The sequence below is a fragment of the Motacilla alba genome, chromosome 13 (genome assembly GCF_015832195.1).
Source record: "Motacilla alba alba isolate MOTALB_02 chromosome 13, Motacilla_alba_V1.0_pri, whole genome shotgun sequence".
Classification (NCBI taxonomy): domain Eukaryota; kingdom Metazoa; phylum Chordata; class Aves; order Passeriformes; family Motacillidae; genus Motacilla; species Motacilla alba.
Window position 1 is genome coordinate 5,218,164 of NC_052028.1, and position 24,275 is coordinate 5,242,438.

General features: G+C 38.6%; 1 protein-coding gene and 1 long non-coding RNA gene across 3 annotated transcripts in view; one reads left to right on the forward strand and one right to left on the reverse strand.

Annotated features, from left to right (window-relative positions):
- LOC119706301 overlaps positions 1-17,308 on the forward strand; it is a 29,443-nt gene extending 12,135 nt beyond the window's left edge. The window contains exon 3 of the long non-coding RNA XR_005258502.1: positions 17,056-17,308. This is a non-coding gene — a long non-coding RNA (uncharacterized LOC119706301). The remainder of the gene's footprint in view (positions 1-17,055) is intronic.
- The window catches only part of TENM2 (teneurin transmembrane protein 2), a 1,086,458-nt gene that overhangs the window by 833,981 nt on the left and 228,202 nt on the right, over positions 1-24,275 (reverse strand). The window lies entirely within an intron of this gene.

The following is a 24,275-nucleotide window of genomic DNA, read 5'->3' on the forward strand; positions in this document are numbered from 1 at the left end:
CTGTGATGATTTAAAATGTTTTTCAGAGGTTTTTCTGTATAGCAATGACTGTAACTCACTTGTTTGCAAATGTCTTCTCTGCTGCTAATCAGTTTAGTCATTGACCTTGCTAATTTCAAGTGTTGTCACCATGAATTTCAAATATTTGAGGAATCAGTATAATAGTGCTTGTGCTGCAAGATCATGCTGCACTGTCCACTATACATTCAATGACCACACATGGACTGGATTCTTACTATTATTTTATTTGCAATATTCTACTGTCACGTTATTCAACTTCATATTTTATTTTGATAATTGGCAGTGCAAAAGCTGAAGGGCAAATCTGATTTCAGCACAGAACAGAAATAGCAGTGTGGTAATTATACCAGACATTAGGCATATTTATGATGTTCAGTGGTGGTAGCTCAGACTAAGATCACTTCTGTCCTTTGGAATGACCCACAGAACATAATTCAGAGTTCATGTGCAAGATGAAATTATGTTTATTTTATACTATTATTTCAAAATATAATAAATTAATAGTGCACTAAGTTAATGCATCCTGATACTCATTTGGGCACATCTGTAGCATGTGCTGTTCCCCGTTCTCACTGGGCTCTGTATCTTTCTAGAATTTGTACATACTCACGTACCTCCCTCTTCTGCTCTCAGGTCACATTGGCAGGGCACTGCTTCTTTCTGGCACTTATCCCCTTGCTCAGTAGGTGGTATTCTTGGCAGTAATAATTACAAATTGAAAATGATATTTATTTTAGTAAGATAAGAAGGTGGATGCCGTTGCTCTAAGCAGATATAAGATTTCTAGCCCTCCCTTCTCTATCCCAGCTACCAATTCTGGCCTGGAATCATGGCAGCCTGTCCTTTTTTGATGTGCTCAAAAAGCTGAAAACAGTATCATGGCAATGAAAATACTTGAAAGCAGACACCTTAGGGTGTTGACTGGGGCTTCTGGCTTCAGGACCCAGTGACACATTTCCCTCTGGGTGTTCCTACAGAGCACTCTAGGGCTGGGTTTGACACCACAGGGTCTCCATGGAGGCACTGCATCAGGGATTTCCCTTTTCCAAGCTTGCCTTGCACCTGTTTTTTGGGAGGGATGAGGAGGCTGGTGTGTCCAGGGTTGTTGAGGAGCTGAGCCCTCAGGCACCATGCACAGGGCACAGACCCAGACCCACCCAGCACTGGCAGCTGAGTGAGGGGCAAGCTCCATGCAAGGGCAGCAGAAAGGGATCATCAACATATAGAGAGCGTAATGAAAAAAAAATCCCATGAAATTCCTTTCCTTAATTCTTTCTTTGGCCCTATAAAAATAACCCAGCCAGCTCCAGAGCAGGCTGAGAGAACTAATTACCTGAAATTGGCTAATGTGTTTTTGGAAAGGACTCTAATGATGTCTTTTTTCACTGTTAAAAAAAGATGGCAGGTATGGAGAGGAACAACTTCTAGTACTCCCAGAAGTCCTCCTTTCTCACAGGGAATTTGAGAGTAAAATCATGACGTTTCCTGGAAGATAATTCTTTAGAATTGGGTGCTAAGAGGTGCAGCCTGTTCCAGTTGCCATAAAATATTGATTCACCCCCTTCTTAGGTATAACACTACAGCCCTAAACTCTGCCCTCTGTTTTCCTCAATTATGAAAAATGTGCGACTTTGTAGAGTTTTATCTACTAGATTAAAAAAAAATGCATTTGAAAGATTAAAATTTGTTGGAATTCCTTACTTTGCATCAAACCTAGAGAGTAGCAGTTACTGTGAAAAAACACTTCAAAGACTGAATTAGAAATTGTTTTGAATCTGAAGAGTCTCAACTTACAAAACTTGTTTAAGTTTATAGCTTGGCAAATAACTCACACATTTTGCTGTTCATTGGGGAGCTGTGTCCCCTGAGAATGGGGACATATCCATTGCTCAGTCCCAAGGCTCCTTACTGAACCCTCTTTCTTGCTTGGAAAGGGACTACAGTGGGAAGCTTGAGAGAGTCTGCAAAAAGGAAAACCTCTCCAGAATTGTAATTAGAACAAGAAATTAACTGTCCATTTAATGTAACTCTGACCTACTGAACTGTATGTTAAAGAACTGTCCATTTGAAGAATCTGCACACACTGAAAATTCACTTTAAGATGATTGCCTCATTTCGGTGCCATCTCTTTTTCCCTCTCCCAGCACTAATAATATGAAGGCAGAAGAAAAGGCCCCTGCCCTGTCTGCTGCCTGCCTTCACCTGTGATGAAAGAGCACACAGAGGTGTACTGCACCAGGGAAATTCATAGACTACCCATTAGCAAGACCCACAGGCTGCAGAAAGTGCAATTCCTTTGCTTGTTGGTGCTAAGTGTACTTGTGACAAGCAAAACTCCCCAGAAAGTGGGCATAGACATAATCCACAACAATCTGAAAGCTCCCTTGACAGGGCCATCAAGTTTTCTAGAACAGAAAATCCAAACAGAACTAGTACTAAGGCACACATCAAATCACAGCGCTAAAGGAGGTGCAGTGGGAGGCTGATATGTCTTAGATGAAGTTTTTTATTTCTTTGAGTTTATTCTGTCTCAGGTTCACACAATCAAGCAAACTCATTTCATGAGAATTCATTAATGACAAAGGTGACAGGTAAACTTGTCTTGATTGGCTGCTGATTTTATTCTTTTCTGTTATCACTGTTGTTTGGGGAAAACAAACCAACAAGAGACCTCTACACGTGATCAAATGTTATTGTGTGAGCTAAACAATAGCATAGATTAGGCCAAACTGAAGGCAGGAATTGATTACCTTTAACAGCTTTAGCCAGTTAACAAAAGACGGAGTGCCTTCAGCTGTGATCTACTATTTACAGTTACAAGTACCACCTGAAATATCCATGTGTTCACTAAAACACACAGAAACAGATAATAACAAGCCATTGTATTAAGTCTGCCTGCCATGATATTGTTAAAAATCCATAAAACACAATTGTGAAGCTACCAACGCTAATTATCTTCCTCCCCTGAAAAAAAATATAAAAAGAAGAAAAAGAAGAAAAAAGGGAAAAGAAAAACATGAAAAAAAATAGGATTTAGTGCTGGCAAAGATGCCAAATTGACAAGCAATCACTCTCCTGGCAGCCAGAGCACAAACAGGTGGATGTAGCTGGAACACACTTGCCCAGTGACAGCTCAGAGTGAGCCTGGCACCACACCAGTTATAAGGGTTGGCAAATCATAGAAGTAACAACCATCATCTTAAGTCTCTTGACTCCGACCAAATAATCCAATGGAATAAGGAAGGTTAACAAAGTAAAATATGTTGCAGTCCTTCAGAATGATGCCAGTGCTAAAATAATCACTTATCCTTCCTAAGGCAAGTCAGGAAGGGGGCAATCAACTCTCTGCAGCATCCAGGGAATGTTTGTGTTAATAAGACCCTCTGTCTGAAAATACCCTCTCTCTTTATTGCCTCAGGAAAAGGCCAACACAAATGAATCCGCTGAGATTTTATCAAACCAAGACAGGATTTTTTGGGCATCTCCCTGGTTGTTAGTTTTAAATATCAGCTGTCTGTGCTTGATACTGTTCAGAACTGGCCCAAGATGAAACTTTTCCTTTAATTCTAAGCTAGACATAGTGCTCTCAAAATGTGATTCGCCTAGAAATCGTATGCTGTGCAAGGAAATACAAATCTACATGTGGAAAAGGGATTTATTACATGAAATCAAATAATTACCAACTGGATAGTTATTTAAATGCCTTAGGGAGGAAAGAGGGGAGTCAAAATAGTTTTATAATGATTTGGAAAAAAGAAGCTGGTCATAATTTTCCTTTCCTGTTTACCTTCAAGGCATGCTGCAAGGTAGATCTGTTTTGTGTGGCTGCAGCACAGGTTGTTTTGAGATAATGAATTAGCAGAGGATGTTTAAGTTCTGATAGATGGTTCAGTTAATATCTATCTGGGCACTCTGTCTCCTGGACAAATGCCTAAATGTCAAATTCTGTGCAGTTAAACTTGTGGATTTTATGTAAGCTAAAAATGCATAACTAGCACATAATTTGCAAAGTGATGTTTAAGAGAGACTTTAAAATTATTTTTGTACCATACTTCCCTCTCTGGTGATCTTTTTAAAGCAGATGTTGGATTTATTACACAGGCACAGCTGAAGGGCCACACTCAGGCCCAACGCACAGGAGTAACAGGGTCTCAGCAGATGTGAATTGCTAAGAAGGGCAGAGATGGGTGAAATCTAGGGGAACATGGAGGCATCACAGTAAACACAAGAATGAACAAAACAGATGCACAAATGCCCCAAAATTGTGGACACCAGGGGTAAGGTCAGATGCTGTTACATACTCAAGGGTTTGACTGAAGGAGCAGCCGGCTCTTATACAGGAGGCTCAGCAAAGAAAGAGTTAAAAATATTAAAAATATATAGAAGGTAGAAAAGTACATTGGTACCTCTCAAATATAGATCTCCATTAGCAAAATTCTTTCTTGTATTTGCCCCATCTGCTGCTGAAACACTGATGAGGTATTGCAGAAATAGGTTCCTGCACAATCCCTAAACTCCAGACACCAGAGTTAGATCTGTTACCAAGTCCTCCAGACCTCAAGAGCAGCACAGCTGCTTTCTCCTTCCCAATATACAACTCAGTGAGAGATGAGCTCTGTGTGTGTGTGCATATACAGAATTTTGTTTATATGTAAATGCCTGAAAAAATTTGGAACTACAACTAGTGACATGTAGAACTCTGATGAAAAAGTAGCTGCTTCTGAAAAGTGGGTTTTGATGAATTTTGTATGATCTCTTTAAAGATTCTCTAATGCATATTTCAAAAGATGTTTCAATACTGTAAGTTTTAGATCAGCTCGTAACTGATAATTTAGATTTTTCCAAGACTATTCTCCTGCGGTATCTACTTTCCAAACTGAGATTTAAATGTATAGTAATTCTGAATGAAATCACAGGTTGAATATTAGATTACAGCATATAAAACATCACAAAGTCCTTTGTTAATGCTAAATTAAAACCTCAGCTAAGGGAAACTTACTAAAAGTATCTGGGAATGCCAGAATTAGAGGCCTTTTGTGCTTAGCAGTTTTTCTTGTATGACTTGTTTCTAGTGCCTCTGCATAAAGAATGATCAAACATTACCAATGCCTTTAGCTCCTAAGATAGGCACAAACTGCAAAGAAATACATTATTTTTAAATAAGATTATGTCTTATGAAAATAATCCCAGACAACAAATAACTACAAAATTTAGCTATTGCATGAGTGTGCAGTCTCTAACCTCCAAATAGTTATCGGATATTTTAGATAATTTAACATTGTTAGGTAAACTCTAGACATTTTGCTGCTGTTAACTCTGTGCTCATCGTTCAGTTTTTCCCTCCCTCAGCCCAGTGCTGTTTATTCCCTGTCAACTCAATTCACCCCGATATCAAAAGAGCAATTTCCTGCTCCTCCTGCTGCCCTGGCACTGGGAGCAAGGCTGGGAGGTTGCATCAGCTGCCTGCACAATTAGAGGTTCTGCTTTTTCCCTCAGGATGGGGACATGACCCCTCCTGTGAGGCACTTGGAGGAATCCAGGTGGACTTTCCAGGATAAAAGCACAGCTTTGCCTCTGCCTGTCCACACCAGGACACAGCCACAGTGCAACTGCTTGCTTCTCAAAGCTCAGGTTCCAATTTCCAGAAGTCCTTAGTTCTCACTCAGGCACCAAAACAAATCGTTTCAGGGGGAGCTGAACTCCCTGGAAAATAGCAGCAAATGAAGAAACCCTCCTGGGCATGTTAAAAGCTGTTGCATCGCCTGAGTAACTGAAATAGAAAGAGAAGTTAACAGCATCATTGCCTTTTATCCAAGTCTTGGTTTGCCATCTTCCAATGTGACAACAAACTGAACAAATATGAGCAAAAAGTTCTGGCTAATGTAAAAAACCCCATAAATTAATTTTGCACTCTCCTAAGCCTGTGTTTATTCACATCACTCTTTATTTCACTGTGCCCAAAGCCTTTATTCTCCAAAAGGCTGAAATGTGAGCAGCAAAAATGACACATGGCTCAAGACAAAAGGCACCAGGGTGAGCCTGTCCCAGTGCGTGTCTGCAGCAGGGACCAGATCTGCAGCTGAGCTCTTGGCTCTGGCACCCACCCCTACTGCTCAGTCCATACACATCAGATCCATTGGCTCCATTCCCTGGATTGCAGGAGGAGAGCAGAATATCCAATGGAGAGCTGCAGTGCACAAAGAGAGCTCAGGTCCAACAGGAAAAGTCTGCTCTAGAGCAGCATCAAAGTATTAGTCTCTCAGCTTCCTAAGAATCATGCCAGTCACTGCAATTATATATTTCTAAATAAGTGATAAGTGATTTTAAAATAAGTCTATTTTCTCTGTCCTTTAACAAACTGATGCTGAGAATTTCCCAACTATTTTAATTCATGCTTTAATATGCATAAAATCAAGATCGCAAGTAAATCATACATGAATGCAGAAATGTGTTTGTAAACCTTAGTACCCCTGCCATGATAATTGCTTAATATCTGGCATTAATGATGTTTTTTCTAATGCCAGATAACTGACATTTAAACACATTTAAGCATTAACGTGCAGGCATTCATGCAGAGACAGGCGATTATTTAAACAGGAAGGAATACAGTTTTAAAGACAAATAAAATATTTGCTGTGCCCCTGCAAAGCACAGTCTGACTTAATCAAGGGTACATATGTAATATGTTTTCATACTAGGTTTTTATAGCTATAGGATATGTATATTCAACAGGTGAATAATTTTCAATTTAATATCACAAATTTAATCTGCCCACAGCAGAGCACCTTTAAAATTCTTGCAGAAAATCTAATACAGTTAATTTTAAATTACATTTGTTTAGTTTACCTTCTTAGCTCGTAGGACATGAGTTAGAAAATACTTGCTCTTTCAAGATACAAGTGTATAAAATTAAAAAATAAAAAGCTGAACCTGCTCATATTGGGCCTTAATGTATTTTCTTAATCCCCGATCAACTTATGCCAATATAAAAACTCATTCTCAGACTTTCCTTGTAACTAATAATCAATCTTTTCTGTCTAAACGACAAGCTATTTTCCCATACAGTGCCTGACTGTCTGCTGTGTGGCGATGCATTGCTTGGGGCAACATTAATGAAGACCAAAGGGATGTGTGTGGGGCATTTCAAGGGGCTCAGAACAAAGATATTCTCAGCTGGGGCTCTCTGACAAAGGAAAATCGTGGCCTTTGCAATTGGCCTCACAAAAGCCATAGTCACAAGAAGAATTTAATTTAATCTCATGCTCTACATGCCCATTTATTGCAGCAGACACCATGGCTCATATCACAGGTATTACATGCAACAAATGTAGGAGATAAGAAAAAAAGATTAAGCAATGATATTGGACTTTACTAAAAAAGAAACAAAAAACCAAATAAGATGAGTCACTGTAGTTTTACTCGGAATTTACCCTCCTATTTCAAGCCATCAGAAACATTTGTGTAAAAATATATAATGAAGTTGTAATAGTTTAAACTTTTTGACTTAATCATAGAGCAAAATTGCTAAGGGAATAGCACTGGTCTCTGTGAGAGCAACAGAAAAATCCCTAAAATGGAAGCAACAGAATGATCCAGCATAGATGGAATCAACAGGCATTTTTATCTTTATTTGGTTTAGACGTGAACTTGGCTCTTAGTGCACAATATTTCAAAGAAAAGTCTCTAATGTCTCTGAAATAGTCTGGAGACTCGATTTGCCACAGAGCTAAAAGAAATACCTCATCAGAGCGAGGGCCTGATTGTCTCAGAGATCTGGCACAGGCTCTGTCTCAGCCAGGGCAGAAAGCCCCAGCGACTTCTATCTCCCAGAATAATGAGGAGCCAGGCATCAGAGTCACTGCACATTGTTTTGAGCTAATTCCACTGGAAGATAAGCTACTCCTAAGACTCAAAGCATTTTTCCATGCCACAATATGAACATTTAATATCTGAAACACTTATTTATTTTGAAACTGTAATACCCAATTGTTACAGCCCTGGGAGTGACTCATTTAAATTTCTTAATTATTGCAAGCAACTTTGTCAGTAAAATAACATTTTGAAGAGATTAACTTTTTTTTTTTTTTAACAATAAAAGCTTTTGTGTCAGCCAGCAACTCCTTTAAGGGTTTCATCTGTTTTGCAATACTAAAATGCCAGAGCAACTCAAAATTCACAGACAAAAATAAAATGTTTAAATAATGTGATGTTGTGACACTGACTTAAATTCCACATTTTCTTTTGAAACTACAATGGCAAGATTTGTGCATTCTGTGAAGTATCTACTAGACTTTTTTCTTTTTTTTAACTCACTGCATGCACAAACTGCTCAAGCAATAAATTTATATTTGACTGTGGTAGTTTCTTTTGCACACTGATAAGCTACAAAACATTATGTTCCATTAAAGTACTTTAACAACAAATAAAAATGGGAAATCTAATGTCTATAATATTACCTCTACTATCATGTTTTCTAAATTTTGTTCAGATATTCAAGAAAGATAAATGTCTCATGGCTGGTACAGAGACAGCTTTATTTTAATTAACCAAGATATAAATTTTCTGTTTTCAGAAAACAGAATTATGTTTCATCTCTTTCATCACTTCTCTAAGGAAGCCAGACACTGAGGTTTGTTTATCTGCTTTCTTCTCTGTCTAGATATTAAAGGAGCTGAGCAGCACCCAGGAGCTGCACTCTGCAAGGGCCAGGGGCTGCCCACAGCCTGCCCAGGGACCTGGCCCTTCGGAGGGCACTGGGCACCCACCCTGCACCCACTGCTCCCCTTCCCAACAAAATCTTCATTTTCTGTTGTGGACTGGTTGGCAGGTCCTTCCTTCTGGACAGGGTGCAGAAGTGATTTGATACTTTCTAGGAAAGAGCAGAGCTTTTCATGGTGCTCACATGTTTTCAAACACACTTGTGCATTCACTGAGCACACATGATTGCAAGTATCAAAATTACTCATCTTTTGAGGAGAAAACCAGCAGATTATGACTGTTCTTGAAAAATAAAAACATGTCTGATGGATGAGAGTGATTTTGTATTCCTGTCACAAAGAACAAAATACCAAAAAAACCAAACCTTCATTTTTTGGAAGTTTAAAGTGCTGAGGATAGACTTGACAGACTGTCATCAATTTGCTCCAGACGTGAAGGAAGAATGCCATAACTATGTCATTATGTTTCTGAAAGCATATCCAAAAAAGTACATTCATGCAACAGAGGAAGAAACAAGGAAAAACTCATCTATTTTGCCTACCCCCACAGCAGGCTCAAGCTGTAACCAACACAGGCACACTTGTTCTGAGATAAAATATCTTCATATAACTATCTGGTATTTCATTACACATGTATAAAATACCTGGATAGATGCAAGCTAATATACATATTTCATATAAATACACACATACACAGAAAAATGAACATAAGTATAAATACCTGAATAGCAATGAGATCAAGACTTGATTCAAAAGGTCATTTTTAACACCCAGAAATTCAAGGGTCTTAACAACATAATTCAATAAATAAGAACTAGGTCATAGGATGTGAAAAGAAAAAAAAAAAAAATCAGACCACTGTGAAAGGACATAAATGGCATTCTCCTTCTTGCTTTTGACACATTCAGAAATCCATAACTCTACACCAGAAAATTCCAGGCAAATAACCTAACAGATCTGTATCACAGCTGCAGAAAAAATCTATTGGTAAATGTTCACATTTGAACTGGTTACAACAGTTTAACAAGTGACATTAAATTTTTATTACTGTTCATCAGTCAATGCCATTCTGGATGACTTGTTTGCTTTTACCAAATCCCTCAGTCTTATGGTAATTCTCCAGCTAATTACATGTTTACCATATAGACTGGTGCTGCACAACCCCTTATTACCCCAACTAGAATATATTGTTAGTTGTAATTATATAAAGCTACAGTATTCAAACTGACACATTCCATCATCTCACCTGTGCAGTGGAGACTAGAAAAATTCACAGAACAAATGCCCATAAGCAGCAAGTTTGTGGAAAAGAAAACAACAGATTCATTCCTTCTCTCTTGGAAAATGAACAGGTCCAAACAGTCACAGAAATAACATTTCAAGCTGCTGCTTGAAATGATGCCACCATGACAGTTGGTCATTATGATTAATCTTGTGAGAAATACTGATTATTATTAAATACATGTACATATCCATGCATTCACACAACAGCAAGAGTGCCCAACAAAACACAGCAGCACCACTATAAGAGTTTGCATCAATTCTCATCTGTATTCCACTTTCCCCTTTTCTCAGAAATGGCACCACAGTTTGGGGAATGATACTTGAAGCTGTTAGAAAATTTCCTGGATCCCTAACTGAGGAATGTTCTCTGGGGAAAAAAACATTAAATATGTTATTCATTGCCAAAATACTAAAATCTACCAGCGACTTAAAAACAACACAGAAGCCCTACTGTGCTTCTAGGCCTGTTTATTGCTGTCATTAAGTCCTGAAAATTGCCACCTCATTTGTAGCTCACTGGCCTCAGTGGTCTGGCAACCAGACCACAAGGTTTCAGTTCAGGCCATGAACATTCTGCAAGGAAATGGTTGTGCCTAGTGACTAAACTTCTATTCATTGCCACAGAAATACAAGGAGAAAAGGTCAAAGACACATTTCCCTATTAAAGTGACTTCCAATTTTTTTATGTTTTTATGGATCCTCAGTTAAAAACAAACCTGTTCAGTTTACTGTGCTATGAATTCCTTTTCAGCTGATTGGTATGTAATGAAACAACTGTGAATGTGTGGACAATTATTTTGTGTGATGATATTCACTAGGCTCTGACATTCCTATTTGGGTAGGATTTATATCTGATAGACAAAATAAAATAAGTCTAGCTTGCAGATGGTTAAGTAACTGAATTTATAAAGCTGACTGAGCAAAATGCCTCTTCAGAGTTTTCACTTTTAAATCTTGTTACTGCTCATTGGTGAGGATTTGCAAACACTGTGCTTGTCAAGCTTCCTGATCAGTGATAGCTTTGAAACTGAGCTAAAGCAGCATGGAGAAAAAGTCAAAACTGGATTTAGTCTCATTTCAACAACCATTTTAAACCTGTTCTCACTCAAAGAAATAAAAGTTATGATATTTTCATGCTTTCAGTTTACTGCATATCTTTAGCAATAACCTCTGCCTGAAAAATAAAAATCTCCAAAGTCAGTACAGAAGGAAAATGACCTGATTTTTTCTTCCCCTTTTAATTTCTGGGGATTGTTTTGGGACCACATTTTCACTGAAAATCAAGAGTGCTGAATCACATATCTGAATTTGGGGAATCATTACATGCATGGTTTTCTATAACACAGCCAGCCCTAAAATTTGCTGGTTTCACAGCAAACTGTTTAGACAGGCATTACAGTTTGATTCACTTCTCTCTCTTCTCACACTGCCAGAATTACTGAACATGTCCCTCACACAATAGTTAATACAAAGTGACTTTACAGAATTAAATGTAGCATCATCAATTCCAAGATAAAAAGTATGGGAGGATGTGAATGACCAAATATACATGTTCACTTGTACAATCAGCACATTTTGCAGAAATGATAATTAGGAGGAAGAACATTACCTCAGAGAACACCACCTTATCCTTACATTTGAGAGATAAAGAGCATAAAGTTTTTCAGTGAAGAGCGGGGTTTTAAGGATACAGCATTACTTGCATACCTTAATGAAACAAGAGGATTCTTGAGTATGAGAAAATTCTTATAATACAGCCATTACAGTGAAAGAAATACTATGAAGCTGTTATTTTTCTGTGCAAAATTTTACTTCCATTTCCCCTGTTCTCTCAAAGAAGTGATGGAGACTTATCTTCAACTATAGGCTCATCCTCCTTCGGGGGTACTGGCGGAAGGGTGAGCATTTTGCTTTTCTTTGAAGTGCAAGCACACACTGGAGATGAAAGCAACTGCATTATTGTCTTTGATGTTTTTGATACTGAATTTCTCGTTTGATTTTTCTTTGTAGACATTAGGAAAGCAGATTTACTTCCTCAATCAACCTTACCCTAAATCCTCAATAGGTACTTATCCCCTTAAATATCTGAAATTGATATCACTATATTTAAAAGTTGGAGTTTGGAATACTTTAATAAATGCAATAAATTCTCAAACATGCCACAACCTCTTTATTTGTACTGAGTCCTTAATCTCACTATGTGCTATAGAAAGAGAAGAAGCAAAGGAAATCCTTACAACTAACATGAGACACCACAAAGACAACGTGCTTGAAATAAAAAAGCCTTATGCAGAGCGACCCTTCATGCACTGCCCTTAATATTATCAATAGTGTGCTCATTAGACAAAACTTTTTAAAAAGCCCAAAAAAATCCCAAAAAAACCCAAAACCAAACTAAAGAAAAAGTCAAAAAGAAAACCCCAAAAGCTGTTCTTCCCAGCAGTCAAGATTTAAAAGCTAAACCATTCAAAAATATATCTAAGCCTCCGAGTGGGTTGCTCAGATGATAAGGACTGTGTGAATGGTGGGTTCTCCAGGAGTACATGACAGGAATAGCATGAAACAAAGGGCAGCTGAAGGGACAGCAGGTGGGATAAGGATTCATATGATATGATTATTTACAGAGAAGTTGTCTGTCTTGCATGTTTATCTGGTTAGCTCATTTAAAAATCAAAATGTTACACTTTGGGAGCCAGGCATAAAAAGCCACAGGAGGTGTTGGTGGTATAATAATCAAGCATACTAATTTCAGCTTTGTTTCCCATAGGTATATTCTATTTTACATACATTTGGAAAGGTAACTGAACTTGAAAACAGAGTACTTATTGTTTCTTTCAAAAGGCGTTTCATTTTTGTCTTGCACGTGATTGTATCGTAATAGAAGCGGCTGAAATGTTTCATATGATTTATCTCTAAGTTCAATTTAATATTGGGCAGATACATTCTTTCAGACAGAAAAAGTACATCCACCTGTAATCACACCTGGCTGAGAAAGGCCTGCCAAGACAGTTTGCATCATCACTTTTGCTCCTCCTTCAGAACAGAGAATACTCAGTAAGCAGGAGAACAGTTAAATTCTGGTGTGCTTTACCTTACTGACTTAAATCTGAAGGTGCAGAGAGGGCCATCACTTAAAGAGCAGTGGGAAAAGGAAAAAAACTTAAAGCAAATGGAAAATACAAACACAGCCATAGCAAGAACCAGCAAACAGATTTTTTGTTATGAAATACCCTATAGAATTGTCTAGTTACTCCTTAGTAGCAAGGCCTGTGCTGCATGACTTTTACAAGCTCTTAAGATAACTGAGAAGCAACATGACATTGAGGAGGTTTTCATTTTTAGTATAGGGTGTCTTCAAATTAGAGATGTCTCAAGTCAAACTCTGCCTCTCTGGTATGAGGCAGGGGCACTTGGCTAGATGAAGAAACTGATACTTCATCTTTAGAATGAAAAACGTTACCACAGGGAACTGGAAAATCCCCAGTTATTTTGTTGAAAATACTGGTCCTTCCTTTCCAAACTGCATGGGTATTCTTGAGGAGCTCTTCAACCTCACTAACAGCTGCGTTAGCTCCTTACAAAGAAGGTTAATTGTATCTGACAGTATTTACAGGCAGTTCCTACATCTGTATTGTGCTTTGTTTGGTTATGGCACATAAAGATGACAGAATTTCTTGTCTCTTTGCACACCTTGTTCCTCTCAAGTCGGTGCAATTGAAGATGGGTTACCATCAAAATCTCAACATTAAAATCTGCCTACAGAGATTCTGTCCCACTGGCTCCATAAATTTTAGTCAGCAGTGGCCTCAGTCTGGCTGGATCAGACACGTTTGAAGTTCACCACCAGTAAAAACACCAGACATCATCATCCCAAAAGCTTCTATCACCTCTGAGAGCTGCCTGGCCCCAAACCTGAAGTCACTTCCCTGGCAGGGCAGGAGAGAATAAACAGCCTCCATCAGGGAGCTGCAGCTTCTTTCCACAGCAGCACAGCCTTCCTCAATCAGCTGCTCAGACACAGAATAGCTGGGCAATCTAATAATTTTGGACATAATGGAAGAATTGTTGGTAATCCCAGAGTACCTGCTCACAGGGAACTCTGATCCCTTCCACAGTGCAGGGATCCTGTGCAGAGTGCATGAGGAACTAGCAGCAATTTCTCTGCACCAAATAGGAGCTTACCCAGTGAATTAATAGTTTGTCATCCTGGACCAAATGGAGATAAAGTAGAAGCTAGTTCTTAAACACAACTAGATGGATGTGTAGAAAGGAAAATACTGCCAAAGGAATTGAAACAAGACAAGCAGTCTAGTACAATTTATCGAGCGGCTCCCAGTAAGAATACAATCACTGAATATGCTTGGCTGTGGCACCAGGAGCAGGATGCAAAGGTAAGCACATCTGCTGCTCCACCCACGAACACTCCTTTGCCGGCAGGGCATTCAGCACTGTCCCTCGAGGGGCTGCACTCTGCAACTGAGCTTGGAGATGGCACAAAGCTGTCTCTGACAAGTTTTACTTTCTCAGGTATCATAGGTTTGGATCAGCAAGAAGGAAGGTCAAAGTGTTGCTGTTACCACATACAGCTTTCCTACCTCTTCTGCCATGTAAACCAATTGTCCAGCCTGCCCTACATCTCTAACTCCATTTAGCAGCAAGAACTAAGGAGAAATGCTAGTTTTATGTGACATGTTGAAATCATCTTCCCTGCATCAGTCCATAGGACAAAAATATGCTAAATCTTATTGCCATAATTCACTACTTTTCCAGGGTCAAATGTAAAATGATGTGGCTTTACTGAGGAGCTGTCCCTTGAATGTTACCACATAAAACACATATAAAAGATTCCTAGAAAAAGAAGTGTAAGATATTTGGTTTACAAGACAAATTTTTTTTCTGCTTATTTATGAAAAAAGTCAGGTTTGCTTCTTTATCTTTTTTATTCATAAAAGCTACAGTATTTCAGATTGTAGTTGTAAATACATGTACCTAAGACAACAGATATGCAATTATTGGCCATTCCAAGAAGCAAAACGGGATAAATTAAGACATCCTTTTCTGGAAACAAAGCTTCCTCTTTTACCCTGAATCTACCTGCCATTTCTGGATGTATTTCTAAACCACCATGTTGCAAACACACAGCCATATGAGTGTTTTTCCACCTTTCCCTGCATATACAAATTATAAGGATGGTTTCTACCATTTCTCATTACACATTCAGTAACCAAAGAACTTTATTAATTTTCAATACCTCACCCCGCATTCTACTATAAACTGGGTGAACCTTTGAACTCTGTAATTAATATTACTTATATTTGCTAAGAAATTATTTGATCTCTGACTGCAAGTCACAACAATGTGAGTTGATTCTCTGACTTTTTATGAAGTCTGCTCCTTTTAAAGTAAGAGGGCAAAGGATAAAACTTTAAAATCCTACAGAACATGGGCATTTCCTACCTGGGAAAAAAAAATCACATCTTGAACTTGTGTATTTTCAATGGTGATGACAGAGGATGTAGTTGACATTGGGTCTCTAATTAGCACATGTCTTGTCCCAAATAATTTGTGTTCTTCATTGGTGTCAGGACAAAGATATCATCCATTCAACACAAGCACCACTGGAGCACAGGAAGGAAACATTCTATTTCCAGTGTCAGGAGGGGCTGAAGATGGTGCAGCAAACATTGTCCTTGCTATCTCCCCCTCCTGCCAATCATTAGAGCTGCTATCCAGCAGAACCAAACACCTCTCCCTCAGTCAAACAACAGCTTCAAATGGTGAGGAAGCTGCTCCAGCTCCCTGGGCTGATGCTGCACTGCAAGGGGCTGGAGGAGACCTCCATCAGTGCAGCCCTCAGATGGATTAGGGGAGACATTTTATTATGCTGGTGGGAATTAATATATTGGACAGATGCAGAAGAAAATGTTATGTTTGCAAACAAAGGTTTCCATTCTTTTCTTAAAGAATGAGCAGGCAACTCCCACTTTCTAAATTAAACATGTACCACAATGGCAGACACATAGTGCCCACGCTGATTTAAAATGTCAACCCACCATGTTTAAAAACAGACTTAAAAAAACCTGAAACAAACCCACAAGATATAGCAATACTGTGCAAAAATCACATCACACTAATTTTTATTCCATATTAGAGATGCTATAGTTTAAAAGCTGAGCAACAATTAATTTAGAAAAACTGTAACCTAAACCTCCAAGACATATGGACCACTCCAGTATTCAGCTCAGCCTCCCAACGAGGACTGACTACAAACTCATTTCAGTTACTATTTTCTGACAGCTACTGAAGAAAATAGAACTGCATGACAATTTTTTTCCTAAGATATGAAATAGTAAACAAAGCATGTTACACGACATAGTAAATTAATGTTATTAGTGAAGGCAATCTGCCAAAATCTGGCAGAAATAGCTGACAAAGTAGATCACAGAACAGTTGGGGCTGCAAGGGACCTCTGAAGATCATCTGGAGTCCAACTGACCTGCTAAATACACATGTAAAAACACAACTGAATAAACTGTGATAGTAAAAAAAAAAAATAAAAAGGCAACCAAAGGAGAATAAAAGTTCCTTTTTTTGTAATTTATGCAAGAAAATATTTTTAATATAGGAACAATTAGTTAAGGCCCAGGAGAGCAGTACATGTATACTATCTGACAAATGGATTAATAATATTCCCCTAGCTGACAAAAAACTGTTTTCTATGTGTCTGACTATTCCCCCTGCCTTTCTCTCATCCCTCTTTAATCCTGATAGAGCATGCCAAGTTCTTGATTCTTTCTGGACTAATTAAAACTCTTAGTTTGGTGCAGACCTGAAAATAACAGTCTGGCTCAGACCTTTTTCCCAATTAAAATCTGTGCTTAGAAAAAAAGTGCTTTCCATACTTTTGTTTTTATATTCAGGCCAAATTGCTTTGCTATGCAGCTTGTAGAGATTTAAATTTCTTTATGAATTTTCTATTATTTTTGTAAAAAAGAAAAATGTCTAAAAATATTTCACTTTTTTCTTCTCCAAGGTTGTTCAACTATGAGACAATACAAGACTTGCCTTGGTTGCTTTGGAAAATGATGACTTGCATCTAAGAGACCTCAACTGTCCTTAGTTTGAAGATCCCTAATTGAAAAGAAGCTGAATACACATTATTGATAAGTAGTACTTATTTCATTAGTTTAGTTTTTTTTTTTTTCCTTTGACAAACCATAAATGTGTTTTCCACAATAAAGCTATCAGAGGGCATGAAAAAGCTTCTAAAAGTTTCTTGGAGCAAAAAGCCAATCTGATGTGGTGAAGCTATTTAAGCCATTTTACTAAGAGAAAAAAAAAAAAAACCAAAAACAAAACACAATAAACAAAAGAATTCTTACAGAGCTGCCTCTCTGCAGATTTGTTAAGCTCCTCGAGTTTTCTGTTTAAACCTTTAACCAAACAAAATTGTTTCTCATTATGGAGGTCCTGGGTTTTCCAGCTTACCCCAGAAAAGTCTCTTCTTGTCTTTTAAAAGAGCAAGAGACTGGAAGCAGAAGCGACTCTGGCTTGTGGCAGGAGCCTGAAAGATGCCCAAGGCAGAGGAAGGACCTCAAAGAGTTTGAGTGGTAGAGAGGCAAAATGGCAGAGCTGCAGCTGGGGGAGAGGTAGGAGAGCCGACGCCACAAATCCCACAAGAACACAGGGGAAAGAGTCTGTGTTTCCATGCCTGGATAACAAGGCTGGCTCGTTCTGCCTGCTCCTTGCTGTTTGCCAAAGCAAGCACCCAGCAGTCACTAAAGAGTCCCTAAACCACACGGGATAACAGCTCTGCTTGGACACACACCTTGATTCCAAGTTTAGGAATGCAGTTGGTGCCCCCAGCTGCCGCTTAGCATTTCCATGATCCCCTTTCCTTCAGGAACTACCCAGAAACTCAACCATTCCCTCAGAACAAACTACCCAGCCCCACCCACAACTCTCTTTCCTGGGTCTGTAAACCCTGGCCAGCCCCATGCCAGGCCACAGGGACACAGGGTTGTCACTTTAGGACAGGGTGCTTGCCCTGCCATTTACTTACCATTTGACTACTTACAGCAGTTACTCTCCAGCACATTACTGACTACACTCCAAACATTTCCAGGGGATTAGAGATATCTGTGGAATGATGTTGACATGCAAAGGAACAGAAGAAATCTTTCCTCTTCAAACAGACACCACTTGTGCTTAACATCAAACAATAAATAGAAAGCTGAACCCTCTAAGCAGGTAATGAGTAACTCATTCTGGCCTTTAGTAAGCTGGCATTAAGCACTATCATTATAGTTGGAATTGAATAGAAGCAATTAATAGAATTGATTTGTTTCTGTGTTCTTTTTTTAGAGATATGAAAATTAGAAGTTAACACAATTGTTCATTATGAACAAATCACAAACTATCGTGCATTAATATATTACAGTTACTCTGAAATAAACCAAGCAACTTAACATTAAGAAACACCTCTACAATGAAGTATTTCTTTTTAATCCATTAAACCAGGCTATTTCCTTTCCCTATTTTGTTCCATCCATTCCTTTTTATGCCTTAGCAATATTTACACTTGCATTCTGCAGAAACTTCCTCTCTAGCATATCTAAATAGATTTAATTTCTTCAGCTGCTGGACAGTTATAAGACCATTTTTCACCACACTAAATAAACAAACAATCTCTTTCCCCAGTAAGTCCTGGATAATTGCCAGCAGAGGTGTTAACAGATGAGCAGCCGTGCAAGTGGCTCTTCCAGTGGGACAGACACTTGCCTTGCCACTACAAATCAGAGCAACACTCCTTTGCATTTGCCAGAGAACTGCTCATCTCTGTGTTCCATAACCTCTTAATCTGTAACACACAGGTTATTTTAAGCAGTTTAAAAAGAGATCACTTGCAGTAAACCAGATCTTTGTACTCAAATAGATTAGGGAGAGCAAACATAAAAAGCTCTGCTGTCGACTGTCAGAGAGTGATAACATGAGCCATGTGGGAAAGGTTGCTTCAACCTATCCTGGTAAAGGAGACCTGTCCAGAGTGTGAAGTGCTCAGAATGGAACACAGTTCCCTGAGGAAATTTTTCATTTTCTGGAAGAATGATGGATGTGTACAAAGGTACTTGAAGAGTTAATACAAGCAGCTCTAACTGCACCTGGTAGATGACTATAAGGAGTTTGTTAATATGAGGTTTTTGTTTCTTTGTAAAATTCCTTTTCTTGGCAGGAGATTTTTTTAAACAGCTGGTTTTTAGCATTTTAAACCAAATCATTTTTATATATTTGTTTTAAAAAGTGAATATGGTTTTAGCTGTACAAGATATTTCTTAAAAAATAATTTCTGGCTCAATTATTGCTCAGTATTTTCTGCCTTTCTAGACTCCCTATCTGCCTGTGCTGCAGAGCGACAGTGTAGGAACCAGCCTAATCTCAGCTCCATGGAGGGGAAGCAAAGCAGAGTTGGAAATAAATGAAATTTCTAGCTGTGCAAGAGGTGGGCTGGCCCACTCATGCTTATCATACAAATAAAATTTTGCTTGGACTAAAAGACAGACAGCAAAGAGAAAAGTAGAGAGAGATTAAAAAAAAAAAAAATCCATTAAGAGGAATGTGCTGAGATCCTGGGCATGGAGCCAAACCCAAAGCATCCTGCAGCATGGAGCCCAGCTCACCTAGGAGCAGTGAGAAAGGGAATAATCTCCACAAATGCAGTGACTGGCAAAAGATCAAACTCCTCTGTGAGGAAACTCTGCCTTCAAGGTACAGAACAGGAATGGGGTAAGAAGCCAAAACTACAGGTCATCTGAAATATCATAGGAGCTCTTCCCTAGAATAATGACAGGATGATTTTCCATGCATCTCACAGGAGCTCAGCTTGCACTGAATGAGCTGTCATAGCCAAGCATCATTGTTTCAGTGCAGTTTCATGTCTAAAAACAGTGTTTGTACAACCTTTGTGGAAACTCTGAGCCTTCCCAAATGATGGAGGGAAAAGGACAGGTGAGACATCCAGCTGCTCTCTCCAGCCTGACTCAGGAGATGGATGTCTGCCTCCTGCTCCCCTGCTGAAGGGATCCTGGAGCTTGAGAGCAGAGAGGAACAACCCCTGGGTCAACAACAGCCTCTGCCTGCCCAGGAACCCACACGTGTCCTCACCTAATCCCACCTCCCAGCACGTAGCTGCTTCACCCCTCTGCACACTCAAGTTTATACCAAAATCACTGGAAAACGTTGTTATAAGCATAAGGTACTAGAGAAAAGAGAGGCTAAACCCTGGATTTTAGTCTCAGTGAATGTTCTCATCTAACAGTCAAACCACCCAGCTTCACATGAGTGTCCCAACTATTTAATCTTCCTATGTGTGTCAATGTATGAGGTAGAAATAAATATTCTTTCCCAGACCACTGATTTGACTGTTGGAAAATCAGTTACAACTGATATGACATAAACCTGATTCATTAAACCTTTTTACCAATTTCAAGAATCCCTTTTCAAGTGATTTGAAAGTAAGTAAACATTTCTTTGGCAAAGTTTGTTTCCATAAGTCCAAAACACTTAAAAAAAAAAAAAAAAAGTGTTCAGAGACCTTAAGGAGAGTTTTCCAACTGTGAAGTCGAGTACTTTTGATTAAAATGGTATCTAGAGCAAAGTTAAATAATACTTCTGGGGTTAAATGCTGCAGTTACTAAGCTGAGCAACCAGGAAAAAAGCCAAGTTTGGCTGATTTCCCCAAATGCATCACTCTGACCATCTGTGAGAGAGGTAATGTTCTCTTAAGAGAAGAAACAATTATCGAAAAATAGGTTGTGAGATTGTCTTGATACTTATTTTGTTGTTGTTCAATTAACTCTTCATTTATAGTCTTCCCAAAGCACAAAAAACCCCCTGATGAACTTGAACACTGTTGGTTCTGTTAAAACATGGATTTTTCTCTGATGGGAGCATGCACACAGTGCACTAGGTGAAGCTCCTCTAACAGATTACGGTTACATGTTGTGCATCTTCTTACCCCACAGTGTTTTGTCAGCTTTGTAACCAGAGCCCTGGCTGCAAGCTTTTAACAAGCAGAGAATGCAGACCCTTCAATATCATCCATTCTGTGTGCATAGCCATGTGTGCCTGCAGCTGCCTCACTGGTGCAAACTGAAAAAGGAAATTCTCCTTCAGAAAAAACCCTCAAAACCTGAGGAGCTGCTGATTGTCCATCTGTAAACCTGGGCTTGCATCTCCTGAAAGCTGTTTCAGAAACCAGAAGCACACCTACTGATATTAAGCAAAGTGTCCATTGTGTTGTTATTATGGCATTTAGAAGGGCTGATTTCAGTTGCTCTTTGCATTATTTCTAGGGTCATAAATCACTGATCCTGAATGGCAGAGCCTTATTACTTCCCAACTGCTCTCATCTGCTGGGGAGCCCACAGGGACACGTCACACCCCTAAAGCAGCCCTAATTTGCAAGGATCACTGAATAGATTCCTCGTTGGCCTTGCTATTGAGCACAGAGCTGCAGAAATTCACCAGTGAGGCTCCATTCTTTCACAAGTCATTCAATCATTAACACAAAAAAGAAGTTAAAAGAATTTTGGGCAAATCATACAATCTTTCTGCTTCTCAGTTCAGATCTGAGCTTCCTGCTGCATGTGATCTCATTAATGCAGCATTTTCAGGGGCAAGCCAGAAATAATTTTCTAACATTTTTTTCAAGAAAAGTCCAAAACATGGTGGCTTTAAAAATTCTCAAAGCTGCACAAGCTTATCTGTCTCCACTCAGGCACACTTCTGTTGCCCTTTAGCACCACACACAATGTTATGATTAGTTTATCTCTCCACACATACTACAGTATAGTTACTCTAAAATAACTTCAGAAAAAAGAGAAAATACTTATTCAAATGTATTTTTGCTATGATGCAGAATGCTACAAAGAGAGCAAGGACTGGAGAATTAAGCACATGAATCTAAGCATTATTTCTAATGCAGACAGCAGAAGATACAATTGCACGGCCTGAGGCTCAAATATTATTATCCTCTGAGATACAGACATTAAAAGTAATTGCCAGGAAAATTGTTCTTCATCAATTACTTAAAATACATTGGAGTTGAACACTCCTTGCTATTTCTTCTAGGGAAACTACAAAGGGAGAGATATTTGTAAAGGATCTTTGCTTTTTCCTGCTTTTGTTCAGGGTTTGGGGTTTTATTGGATACTTATTGGTAAATTACAATTTGAACACTGATATTTTTTAAGATTATTTTCAAACACATTCTTCACTTTCCCTTTATCTGTATCTCCGTGTTGCACTAAAAATGATCAGAAATAACCAACCTGATACATATTTTAGATGCAAAAATATCATTTAAATGATAGTCCTTAATTACAAAAAATTACTGTGTGTTTAAGTTGTGACATGCATCATATCTGAATTCCACCAGGTGAATTCTGAGCCATGAATTCCAAAAATTTACATTATTGTGCATGGGAAGGCTTGTCAGCCATGATGTAGTCACTAATCACTGAATTCATTGATAGAAGCCAGTTATAATGACTGCAGGGAAATGAGATTAACTTGTTGGATGGATACAAGAGTACTCTAAAAACTCTGGTTAAGTATCTTCTTTATGATACATTCCCTGAATGAAATGGGAAGATATTTAATTCCCTTTACCCACTGCAATCTTTGCTTTTTATTACCAATTATTTACACATATCTCTAACTGCCAAAAAATCTGAGAAAATAATTTGGACATTAGAACCAATACAGAGTTTGGGAATAACAAATAACTTTCAGCTAGGGATAGGTCAATTAATTTGTTTTGAGGACAAAAAAACAACCTCCCACTGGAATTTGAAATTGTATCATGTAATGTCCTGGATTCAAAGTTTATATTAAGTCAGGAAAAAATAAAGAAAAAAAGGTTTTCACTCGTATTTAAAAAACTCACTTTCTTTCCTTTTTTGGGCACACTTGAACTGCAGTCTCTTGAGACACTTGCCTGACCCAAAGCCGAACAACTGCCAAGACAGTGACACAGAACTGCGTGGATAAAAGGGATTGAACATAAAAAGACTGACTCAAAACAACCATGAAATGGAAGCATTTTTTGCTTTTACTGTCATAAAATAACTCTTATTTCATAGAGCACCTCAAGAGATGGTGACAGGAAAGGGAAGCAGGGCAGCAGCTAACATGGATTTGTGCCCCACCTCCCCAGCAGTGAGGAGAAGAACAGGCAGTGGCAGTGCCCAACACAGCAGTTATAAGTTGAGGAGTTATAAATGCCAAGACTTCAGCAAAACCAAAGTGAAAGCAATTTAGTGGAACTTCCAGGTTAAAAAAAACTCCTGGACCTTCCCTGGACCTCCCCGACCAGGTTCCTGTAGAATTAAAGTGCTGGGGTTTTTCCTGCCTTCCTTCCCTCCTCTGTTATTCAGGGTAGTCTGCAGATAAAAAATTACTATTCATTATACTTTTAATTTACCATTATATAAATTGTGAGGAAGCTGTTAGAGAAAGCTTCACTGTAACTTAAAATACGTTGTCCCAGAAAGCTTTGCTCACATGTACAGATTCCTTTATTATTTCCAGTTTGTGCTATTTCTGATTTTGCCTACTGCATCTGAATTTCTTTCCTACTACAGTATTATGATATTCCATAGGAAATACCATACAGTAGGAAATTCTACTGTAGTAGGATTTTGCCTACTGCATCTAAATTTCTTTCGTACTACTAGAGTATGGTATTCCACACATTACACCCATAATGAGGCTATGTAGGACTGTATAAAGCTCTTTTGATGAGAACTGGTCTATAAGCACCACAATAGATGACTTGATCTTCTCACAGTTTTTACCCATTTCTTTATTTGCATAGTTTTACACAGTAAATTTCAGCTGTTATCAATATGTTTACTATGAACTTATAATAAAAGCCTGTTATAGCCTCCTTGAACACATTTTGTAATATTTTCTTCTTGTATTTATTCTGCAAATTCATAAGCTGCATGTTTCCCTCTGCAGTGGCATGAAGCTGGCATTTTTAACCAGAGTGGGATTAAATTTTCTGTGTGATCATAAAGCATGAAAGCTTTACCACACAAGACAGTCCCCTGTGACCTCAGCTACAGAAGTGGAATAACTTTAAGCATGCTCTTCCCAAGAATCCTCTCTGTGTTCCGCTCCAGGCCCCTTCTCTTTTAGTTTTATTAATAATGGTAACTACTTTACACCTTGCTGGATCATTATTTGGTT